The following is a 12,695-nucleotide window of genomic DNA, read 5'->3' as shown; positions in this document are numbered from 1 at the left end:
AAATTTTTAGTAATTTGCATTGAAGAAAAGGCAGTCAAGGTCCAAAGATTTGACCCAAACGATTAAACTAAAGAAAAGCGTTTAATTAATTAATACGCCAAAACGAATTCTGATGTTAATTGTAGCACAAAACACAAAACGTCTCTACCGGTGGTTTTTCACTACGATAATTTCTGAATTCGAGTTTTGGTTGAAGTTTTGTTTCGTATCGTATTGAAATTTGACACGAATAAGCGCCGATTTTTATATAAACAAATATATGAGCGTTCAAAATTTGAAACTCTATTGTTTATTTATGAAGCATAACGTAAACAATTAACGTAAAAAGTGAAATTATATATAGTTCATATCATAAGCTACAATCCGTAAAAGTTTCAAGTTTCTACCTTGTAAAAAACAAGAGAATTTAAGCATTTTACATTAAAATCTTTTTTTTTATTTAAACAATTAATAAACACAAAAAAAAAATTATTGACTATTCGTGTACTGTTCCTGCGAATGCATATGGGAGCGTTCAAGTATTACGTAACGCGATTTTTGACCCCCCTTCCCCCCTACGTAACGCACTGTAATGGGCGTTTAACTATTACGTAACGCAATTTTTGAAGATTTTTGACCCCCCCCCCCCCCAGCCTGCGTTACGTAATACTTGAACGGTCCCTATGTCTGCAAATTTTCATTCATTTGCATTGAAGAAAAGGGCAGTCAAATTAACGTCTAAAGATTTAACGCAAACTATTGAACTAAAGAAAAGCGTTTAATAAAAACTAAATGTATGGTCATGTATATAATAGACTAATAGAGGGTAGGTATTCTATAATTAGGATGTTTTTTATAGAAGGAAATTTAACAAGCGATAATTAAATGATACTTAAAAATGGAATTATGCCTGCCATGAAAAGCAAGTTTGGAGTCAATTTTAATGAGTGATATTTTCAGCAAAATGGAGCTCCAGTTCATTTTGAGGTGAATGTTTGGCGTAATTTAAATCAGATATTGATGGATTGATAGATTAGGTAATATAGACTAGCCTCCTCGTTTACCCGATTTGAATTCTATATATTATTTTTATTGGGGATCGATTCATCGATTTATTGATGAATCCATATTATAATTATTTCTAGATAAACATGGAGAGATGTAATAGACGCATTCTACTATCTTTTTAGATACAGTGGAATCTCGATTATCCGTCTCTCCATTAACCGTCACCTCTGTTAACCGTCAGGGTACATACAGAAGTTTTATACTACATAAGTAAAATCTTGAATGTAAAAAAAAATAAAAAAAAAGTTAATTTGATTTGTGATGAGGACACAAACGGCTATCCATTGCTGACAGATAAAGAAATCGTTGAAATGGCAATAAAGGCGGACCAAACAGATTCAGAAGCTGATAAAGACTTGGAATTTGACTGTAGCTATGTTGATGAACCTATTGTAACTGACAAAGGTTTGCGTAAATAATCTAGAGAAGCTGCATCACATATGCAATAATTCATTGAGTGGAATTCTCAACAAGAAGAAGCCAATAAAGTAGATTGCATGATCTTATGCCGATTAAGAAATTCAGCCGTCGCAAAATGTGAAGCAACAGTAAAACAAACAAAGATTTCAGAATATTTTAAATTGATTCGATTTTACGAACACAAATCCCTCTTATATTGTCAAACAAACCATACAAATGAAATTTGATAGTTGTACCATGAATATTCATTTTTTTTAATGTTCTGTTAACCGTGTTTTCGATTATATGTCATACTCTTGGTCCAGTGCCCTGACGGATAATCGAGGTTCTACTGTACTATCAAATTAAAACGGAGGACATTTTGAATACTTGATTAAGTAGACATTAATCATTAATTTAGCAATGTAGTAAAGTCTTTTACCCAGGCACCGGTAGAAATCAATAAATTTTAATCTATTGTACTTTTAATTATTATTCTCGATTCTCGAATTATATCTCGAAAGTTAATGATACTACTCAAATACAAATGACTTTGTAATAGGATTAAGATACGATTTTTCTAAAATATCTTGAAAGGTACTATACTGTAATTTATTAGTTATTTTTTGAAACTCTTCTACTGAATAATAATTATTGTCTTTTAGACAGATAGGCTTCTGTCACTTTACAGAACTTGGGGAAAGATGTTGCAGATATAAGTTGCAAAGAGAGATGGTTGTGTAGTTTTTTGCGGAATATAATATAGATTTCTTTACTAACTTAGTGGACGGGATCGGTAAATATACATCAAAGGTTGAATTTCTAATGGAAAGAAATGATTAGCTCATGATTAGATATTGCTGAAAAGGCATGTAGGTGTTTACGAATTAAGCAAACAGTTTCTAAAATTTATACAAAGAAGTAAGTGTTAAAATTCCGTGACCTTTGAAGTAGCTTCTGCAATATATTGTTCTTCTGACACCAATCAGATATTTTATTGCTCTTTTTTGTAATTTAAAAATAACATCAGATTGGACAGCTGTACTAGAACATCAAAAAGGAAGACAATATCGAATTTGAGATTCTACCAAAGAAAAATTTGTTATTTTAAAAGATGCTCAATTGATTTCCTTTGAAGCAGATCTTACTGCATAGCAAGCTGAGGCTAGTTTCTTACTTAACAAATGGATAGGAAGGGACCATTGAAGGTTGCTGAATTTTACAGAATCAAAAACCTAACAATCAACCTAACATACATAAAACATTACCCTTCATTAACAAGTGAAAAACATTTAAGTTGTCAAGAAAATTGTTGTATTTGAATACTATCTAATATTTCTTCTTGAGTTGGGAGCTCTCGCTGATTCATTTTTAAATATTACAGTGACGAAAAACTTAAATGCAGTTTGTCAAACTCGGTCGTTTGTACAATTTATCTCTTAAACGTGGTGAATTCAGTGTTTGTTGTTGTATTCATTAAGTTCAAGTGCATCATGACGTAAATATATGGTTATTACTGTAATTTTAAGAATTAACCGCGCTCTGCGTGAGGTCCCACGTTTTTTGTATCACTTAATGCACATGTATCATCCAAAATATATACCGAGACGATTTTCTTCGAAATCCTGAATCTGTTAAACACGCTAAAAAAATGTTGATATTTTGCATAAAATAAGGTTTACTAAAAAGCTGAAAATAATTCGCTTAAGCTGTTTGTTGTTTGTTTCTTTAAAAATATATTTGGGAGTAAACCAGACATGGTAAAATAAATAATGTCTTGACTTCCCGGTCGGAAGTTGATACAAACTACCTTGTTTATTTTTTACATTGGAATCGACTGAGAATAACTACTACTATCTATAACTCGAGATTATCTAGATAATTATCAGGAACTTTTATCATCGTTAAAGTTGACTTGTGATACTCCTGCCAAAACAGGAAAATTTTTCTTCATTTATTATAATATTTTCAAATGTTCTTGCTTTAAATGCACTAATAATACTACATAGACCGGTAAATATTTTAACGTACATAGGTATCTAAGGCAATAACTTCTATGAAACTAAAGAGGGAAAGAATATTTTAATATTTTCTGACTGATCAACAGCGAAAACAATAATAGGTATTTATACACCTCCCCACAACTGAAGAAAGTAATATTTTAAAAATTTATTTTATTTTACAATTATTCAGTTTGAAGTTTTATTTCCAGAGAAGTAAAACTCGAGTAGAGCCATCTAACTAACGCATTACTAAATGTCAAAGTTGCTTTTGTTTTGTTATAGTAAATTAATTTAAGGTACTAGTACACTTTAGAAGACCAAAAATAATCATTTTTTCAATAATTTTTTTCTCAGAACCTTTATTGCAAATGAACATAAAACTTTTTACATATTAATATCTAACTCTTAGAGAGTACAAAAAATATATTATCTTTTTTAATTTATACACGTACACTAATATTGTAGGGGGCGTAAAAGTCGAGGCCTCGAAAAATGATGGCGGACAGTTAATCTCAGGATTGGGATATCTGAAACAAAAAAATCGAACTGCATTTGAAAAAGGAACATTTCTTACGTGACAATCTACCACAATGTGACCAAAAAATAAAAAATTAATTTTTTTTAACCATGAAAAACTGAAGAAAAACGGGCGATTTTTCACAATTTTTTTTTCAAATTTCCGTAAAATCTTTCTTTGCGGAATTTTTCACTAACGGTGGTAAATTGTCACGTAAGAAATCTTCCTTTTTCAAATGCCGTACGATTTTTTTGTTTCAGAGATCCCAATCCTGAGATTAACGGTCCGCCATCGGAACTAGAGTCGAACCCGCTTATTGGAATAGCTTTCGTGCCAAGCAAAAATATTCCTATAACCGGGATATTCTAATAAGCGATCATTGGTGGTTATTATAAACGTTTTGGTATCTCAAATTTCTATTCCTTAAAGCGGGATATTGCTAAGCGGGTTCGACTGTACTGTTTTTCGAGGCCTCGACTTTGGCGCCCTCTACAATATTAGTGTACGTGCATAAATGGAAAAAGATATATTTTTTGTATTCTCTAAGAGTTAGATATTAGTATGTAAAAAGTTTTATGTTCATTTTTAATAAAGGTTCCGAGAAAAAAATCTTGAAAAATTGCTTATTTTTGGTCTTCTAAAGCAGTGGTTCTCAATTTTTTGAGTCATGTACCACAAAATACTTTTTAATATTTTTGGTACCACCTAACTGAAATAACTACCTATCTAGATAGGTAATCTAATTAACTGTAATAGTGGTGATTTTTGACAGTTTTGCGTTTTGTGTACCACCGCAAATAATGATATGTACCACCAGTGGTACATGTACCACAGATTGAGAACCGCTGTTCTAAAGTGTAGTAGTACCTTAATTACGGTGAATTTTTATTTGCGTGTTTTTGGTGTAAAGTTAAAATCTTTGGACTTATAGAGCCAAAATTTTCGGGCGCCATTTTGTTTATAAAAAAGTAGCACACTACCTGCGGACTTTGCATACTTATATTATTAACATATATATACAATCATAAGATTCGATTCCAGCAATAAAATTGCTGGTAAATAACTTTTCCTTGTATTTTGCTAATTAGTACACAGTATTTAGTTTTTTCATTTTGACATCACTTTGGATTTGTTTTTTATACACAGTACACAGTACAAGTTGGTCCTATCGATGAGTCGTTGTAGACCCAACCCGGAATCCGCAATCAACACCGTATTTTGACCGTATCATCGGCCTATCTAATGTGTTGCTGATATTTACTCCATTTTACCGTGGGTAGTTTATAATCAATGATTTTACCTTGACTCTCCTTGAAATCCTCCAGTGCCTCTTTAAATGACGTCGTAGGTATCTAAAATTGGTGAATTCAAGGGAAATAATGGCTTAAAAGATGAGAAACCTAAGCCATAATTCTGTGGCTTGGTTCTAAAAGGGCCGATGTCAAATTTTTTTTTTGTGCAGCTTTCTTTTAAATTTAATATTGACCAAACAAAATGCAAAAAATTGAAATTGGCCATTTTAACACCAAGCCACATAATGTGGCCTAATGCATATGGCCAGTGCCAATTTTTTGCATTTTGTTTGGGCAATATTAAATTCAAAAGAAAGCTGTACAAAAAAACAAAAATTGACATTGGCCCTTTTAGAACCAAGCCACAGAATGATGGCTTAAATCTGATAATTTTACCAATAGCATTATTAGTCAAAATGTTAAGAAATATGGGTATAGCCAGCGCGGATACAGGGGGGGTCAAAGGGTCTATAGACCCCCCTATTGTATTTAGTCTATAAGTATTTTTTTATTATTTATTATTTTTTTTCTGTCAACTCTAAACTTTAAGCCATCAGTAGAACACTAAATTAAACGACAACCGCTTCCAAAGAATTATTGAAAGAAGCAATAAAATCTAATAAAACCAGCCTTTTCTGAAAAATAAATTAAAGCCGGATTTGTTTGTGTACCGATGGAGTCATAAACAACTGACATATTTTTCTCAATTCGAAGAATAACGAAATGATATCTTAAAATGCAAATACGTTATGTACACTGGGTATGCTTTTTCTCATGAGGATCTTTCAGTGCGTCACAGTTTTTCGATTTCTTTCTAACGCTTTAAATTGTATGTGACAGAAAAAGCGCACGTCGGTGATTACATTTTGTCAGTGACATTTATAACATTTATTCTAGTTGTCAATAGATGGTGCTATAATCGAAAAAAATTATTTACTAATTATATAATATATCTACGAATTTAATCTGTACAATTTATAAGACTATACAAATCAAAGAAAATACCATTTTATAAATGCAATAAACTCAATTGATTTGTTGTGAAATGTGGCAACTGTCAGATTTAACTAAAATGTCATGTTAGAATAAATGTCATAAATGTTTATTATCACGGACTTAACTTTTTTTCTATCATTTGTGACGCACTGAAAAATGCTCATGAAAAGAAGCATATAAACCTTACCTAATGAAAAGTCACGTTTCAATTTTGCGGTAAGTATAATAAAGATATAAAAATTTGAATTTTACTAGATAATTGAGGGGCGCGTACCTACTCATTGATGGTAGAAACGTTAATCTTTACACCTCCAGTTGGAAAAAGTGACCAGTGAGATTAATAGTCGTGAATTGTGTTTGCTAGCGTTGACTAATAATTATTCATTAATTATTAATAGTGAATATGTCCAAACGAAAGACACAAACCGACATAATGCAGTTCATAAACTGTATTGTATACTTGTATATTTATATTTATTTCATTGCATTACATTTTATTAACTGCATTTTGTGCGAATCTGTTTTTATTAGATATCATTATTATTTATACTATTATTCTGTCATTCAAAGTTAATTCATTGTTTTTGTACCATTCTAACGTACATAATATTCATTTATGCCATCATTTGACGAATTCCAAATTCGTCTCTATCTTCTGCTTTTCTTAAAAGCGTCTGTGTGATAAACCCGGTCCAGTCGCGAATGTTTTTAGCCAGGACATTTTTGTCGTCTGTCAGGACCCATTTTTCCTTCGATGTTACCCTTCATAATTAGCTATAACAAATCTTATTTATCATTTCTAAGTATGTGCCCAAAATATGCTGTTTTCCTCCTTTTAATGATGGTCAAAGGTTCTCTGTCTCCTCCGGTTTTTGCAACACCATTTCGTTCGTAATATGATCAGTCCATGGTATTTTCAAAATTTTTCTAAGAAGGCACACATCTCAAATCTCAAAAGTCTCCAACTTTCTAATTATCTCAACATTAGCAGTCCAAGCTTCAGTACCTTAAAAGAAAAATAGAGTAGAGTGGACATTTTACCAATCGATATAGGAGTTGCAATTTGAGTCTTTGGTTACTCATACTTAGTAATTTCCTTTTCTTCAAAAAGGCTGCTTTTGATTGGTCTATTCTTGATTAAATTTCTGATTGCATATTTAGATTTTCCTTAATTCAGACTCATAAGTATTTCATTTTGTCCATTTGTTCAATACCTTCATTTTTATCTGGATTCTTGTTATGACTTTACATTTCTTACTGATAACCGTAAGTTTTCTTAGATAAACTAGGATAACTTAGTTTTGTTTCCTTTATGTGTATTGTCAAACCAAACTGTTCCCAGTATCAAATATTGTGTTTAGTAGCGTATGTATTGCTTTCCGTAAATGTGGTTTATAGTTACTTTATTCACAAATTGTAGAAACCATTATATTAATATATTTGTCTTTATTGTTATATTATTCCCGACCTTAGATAAAGATATTTGTCACTTCATGTGTAAAATTGTGTATAGTAATAATGATTTAATATTAAATGTATTTATTAATTCCGTTTTATTTTACTTGCAACTACGGCTTGATAATACGGAAAGAGTCCCATCAGAGCTCAATCTTTTTGATACTGTAGTTATCTGGGATTATAAATATGTATAGTGTATTTTATCGTTAGAGTAAGTGTGAGTCGTAGGTATGGCTAAATCTGGAAAATATAATATTTGAGGTAAGTCTGACCCCCTATTATGAATTTCTAGATCCGCGCCTGGGTATAGCTTTAGTAAATATTTACATATTTATATAATCGGTAACCAGTAGAGGATTTTAGCAAAAATGATCAAAAATATGTCTGTACAATTTACTTCCAGGAATCCTGATAGGCATCTTCATGTTCTAAAAATAGCCCTATTCTATTAACAAACACAAAACCTTTATGCCCAAGGAAGCATAGTCGTATAACGTTTCCTAAACAACCAAACTGACAACCGTGAGTTTAAAAATAAACAGGAAAATATTAAGACAATCCCGACCAACAGCCAGGAACTAGTCTATAATGTACATAAAAAAATCGTTTTATTGCATTACTACATTATCCGACCTTCGTTGTGATGTTCTTTTTAGAAAGACCGAAATATTATAAAAATCCCTGACATTTGCCTACAGGTCTTTGTAACCCAGTGTTGCCAATCGGCGGATAATTATCCGATTTGCGTACCTTTTTGAGAGTTGTCGTATCTTCTTCGTATCTTTAAATAAATCGGATATTTGCGGATATTTTTCAGTGTATCTACCATCGACTAAAACTTTCTCATCCATATATTTCCAACACCAACAACACATTAATTTTGTTTGATTCCACCCAAATTTTTATAAATAGCCTATACTGGATGAATGTTAGTGACATCCGATACTTTTCATCTTTTGACAAAAGGGACATGTGCCGATTCTTTTGTTTAGAATTTAAATGCACAAGTACATCCACTTAAGGCATACTAATCCAATTCAAATTTCAAAAACCGTCTGCCATCCGATGTTATTTATGAGTTTTTAGTTTTTAGTCTTTAAACTTATGAAAGCTAATTCATGCATGATTTAGTTTTATTTTCATTTTATGTAGTGCAGTGCTTAAGTAAACGTTTCCAGATTTCTCGGACATGAGATGCAGTTAAATCTAGTTCTTTTTTGTAAAGTTCTATCAAATCTAATATCTTAAGCAAAATCATTTCATCAAAACATGTTATACTTACCTAATTATATTTATGATTTTTTGAGGAATGTAATGGTACTATGCAGAAAAGAACTTTCCGGCACAGAAACGTCACTTTTCTGCACACTACTGTCAGTTATTCTGTGAGAAAATATTAAGTTTGTTAACATAAAATTGTGCAGAAAAATGCATTTGGAATAGTGGTTGTAGAAAAATCTACTTATTTGAAACTAGTATTATCTACATATCTACTAATTAACTCAAAAAACCTTCAAATTTTTTGCATATAAAAATTATTTAGTCGGGCATTAACGTTGAACGCACCACGGGTATTATGGATAATAACTTTGATACCTTAATAACTACAAGACTGTCAAATACATTTCTATTGTTTTAGTTGTAATAAATCTTTAGTTATTAAAAGAGCGTAGGCGCAAAATTTCGGACCAATAATCTTTAAACGTATTCATTTGTTTCGAATCCTGAGAAAACTAATAAATATTTTTGAAAAATTTGAACGCAGAATGAAAGATTACATTATTACCGAGGGCTAAAAGTCCCTTAAAATAAACAAAATGTTTCTTTTGAATGAGATATTTGAAATTAAAAATCACACTTAATATTCTCTTTTCCTTTTACCCCTGTAACATATTAGAATAAAAATAGTCTTCAGGGACTTTCGGCCCTCGGTAATAATGTAATATTTCATTCTGCGTTTAAATTTTTAAATAATACTTATTAGCTTTCTCAGGACTCGAAAAAAATAATGCATTTTAAAAGCATTGACCAGAAATTTTGCGCCTATGCTATTAATGTAGCTGTAGTTTATTTTTTATTGATTTATTTATTATTTATTTTTCCAGTACCTAGTTTTAGGTGGTTATTACGTTTTAATAAAATAATATTTAAAAGTGTTTTTTTTTACTTAAATAATTATAATAAATTAATATAACGATCCAAATATGTAATGAAATATTTAGATTTATTTATTTAGAATTTAACACTTACGATAATACAAAATACGAATAATATAATAATAGTAAGTAAATAGTATTTACATACATGAATTAGGTAATAATCAGCTAGGATACGAGATTTTCATCTATAAACGAAAATTTTTAAACTGTGAAATAGAGAATCCAGTAGATTAAAGGGCCGGTTGTTCGAACGCTAATCAGAAATGGAATCAGCTGATCATTATCAAATATTTAATTACTGTCAATGTCAACTTTGATTGGGTTGCTGAAAACATAATTGATTACAATTATGAGATTAATTGATTAATTAATCAATTATGTTAATAATTGTTACGTTAATTGATAATTAATAATTAATTAATCAATCAATTATGTTAATTATCATAATGATAATTGATTACAATCAACTGATTGGCGTAAGAACAACGGATTTTGTTATTTGATGGTTGTTAAGGGGACTAAAAGAATAACATTGGCAACATTGATTTTAATAACAGAATAATTTTTGACCTAGCGTACCTTTTCGTGACAAATCGGATATTTTTCGAGCGATCATCGGATAATCTAGAGAAATGCGATTGGCAACACTGTTGTAACCTCAACACAGATATAAGTGTACCGGAAATTTAAAAAAGTCAAAAAATAATAACGAAAATTTCTTGAGCGTATCGTTCCCTAGTATTTCTCGCTTCAAATAGTTATACTGCGGTTCAACTCGTACACAGAAGAGTTAGGTTAATCAGTTCTTTATAAGAAAATGATAACTTTTTATTAAGAAATCTTCATCATATTATATCAGGGCCTATTTTACCACTAGGCCCATGAGGCACCTGCCTCGGGCCCGCATTTTAATGGGACCCGGGAAGATCACCAAAAAAAAATGGGGCTCGAAAAGTTGAAAATGGCGTGTAATTTTCAGTGTCACCACCGAAGTGATCAAGTCAATACTTTTTAAATTATTTGCGAGTGAAAATGTTTATTGTTCAACAAGGAAACCACGTTTTCAAGCGGTTTTTCGCAAATAACTCAAAAAGAATTTGATCTAAAAAATATTCTTAGCAAAAATGTAGCTTATAAAAAAAATTATGTCTATCGACCCAGTAAAAACAAAGTTGTGACTTATGAAAAGTTCTTCTTATTCTTCAAATTTCAAATCGAATATTTCAACGTGAAATAACCAGAAAATAAAGCACTTTTCGGGAAAAACTCATTAAAAATTAAAAAAAAGCTTTATCTTTATTTTTTATAAAAGACTCTAGCATCAAAACTAAGCGAGTTACACTCAAAATAAAGTTAACCCCTTGTTTTGGTAAAAAATCGTGAAAGTCTCCCCTATTTAGCACCCCAAATTAAACTAATCATTACCGCTTTACAAATTAGTTAACTTTTTTTATATGATAAGTAAGTTTCACTGGTCCAAAGACCTTATTTTTGAACAAGTTACTAATCACGAGTGTATGCAAATTTTGAACAGTTATATCTTAACCAATTTTTGTGTTAATAACAAAATAAAACCATAATATTTATAAAAGCAAAACCTACATTTCTTTACTATTTGAGATTTTTTGTATCACTAATACTTTTTAAGTTATTTTGAAAAGGGCATTTTTCCAAAATAAAAAACCCTTTCCTACTAAAAAACCAATTTTTTTCAAAAATAAAAACTTTGAACCGGTCAAACTTACAGATCATATAAACCATACATGTATAAAGTAAATAACTAACTATTTAATAGTTAGTGCTTTACCATTTACTTTATTTATAAAGTAAATGGTAAAGCACTACCTATTAATTTTATTTGAGGTGCTAAACAGGGGGAAATTTACACGATTTTTTTACCAACAAAAGTGGGCCAACTTTATTTTGAGCTTAACTCGATTAGTTTTGATCCTAGATACTTTTATAAAAAATAAAGCTTTTTTACACATTTGAAAAAAGTGTATTAAGTTTTCTCCGAAAAGTGCTTTATTTTGGTTATATTACGTTGAAATATTCGATTTGGAATTGGACGAATAAGAACAATTTTTCATGATCTTTAACTTTGCTTTTACTCTGTCGATTGACTTCATGAATAGACCAATTTTTTGTTTTTTATAAGCTTCATTTTTGCTAAAAATATTTTTTTGATAACTTATTTTCTATCAACTTTCTTCGTGTACTACTATCAGCGAATATATCTACAATTTTATTAATACATATCTACCTGGTGGACAACTTTATCTTCAATATCACACTTCTTAAAAAAACGTTGCGTATGTACTTATGCCTATAATAATATAAAAATGACACATTTTTAGACGACAAGATGGAGCCCCTGACATATTGGGGCCCCCCGCAAGCTTCAAGACTCAAACATGTAATCTATCTTCTGTATAATAGAGAAGTTCCTGTAGAAAAGATGGACAACTTACAGAATCTATAGACATAGGCAACGGAATAAAGCAAGGGACTTATTGAGCCCAATTCTTTTCAATTTAATCATGAATGAATTCGCCAACAGCATGAACAAAGGAAGAGGATACAGAGTGGGAATCAAAGAAGTAAAAATACTCGGTTATGAAGACGACGCAATATTGATATCCCATGCTACGGGGGCCTCTTTTACGCCTCTGGAAACTACTGCCGATAATTGTATCGAAATACTAAATGTAAGGAGAAAACCCATTTCTAGATTTAGAAATATTGTTCTGAAATTCGGCAAATTGCAATTCTCAAATCTTTCAATGGTCACGTACAAAGCAATATAGTTTATTGCCGTTACTAT

The sequence above is a fragment of the Diabrotica virgifera genome, chromosome 9 (genome assembly GCF_917563875.1).
Source record: "Diabrotica virgifera virgifera chromosome 9, PGI_DIABVI_V3a".
In the NCBI taxonomy this organism is placed as follows: domain Eukaryota; kingdom Metazoa; phylum Arthropoda; class Insecta; order Coleoptera; family Chrysomelidae; genus Diabrotica; species Diabrotica virgifera.
The sequence above is the reverse complement of the archived record's forward strand: the minus strand, read 5'-3'. Positions refer to the sequence as shown.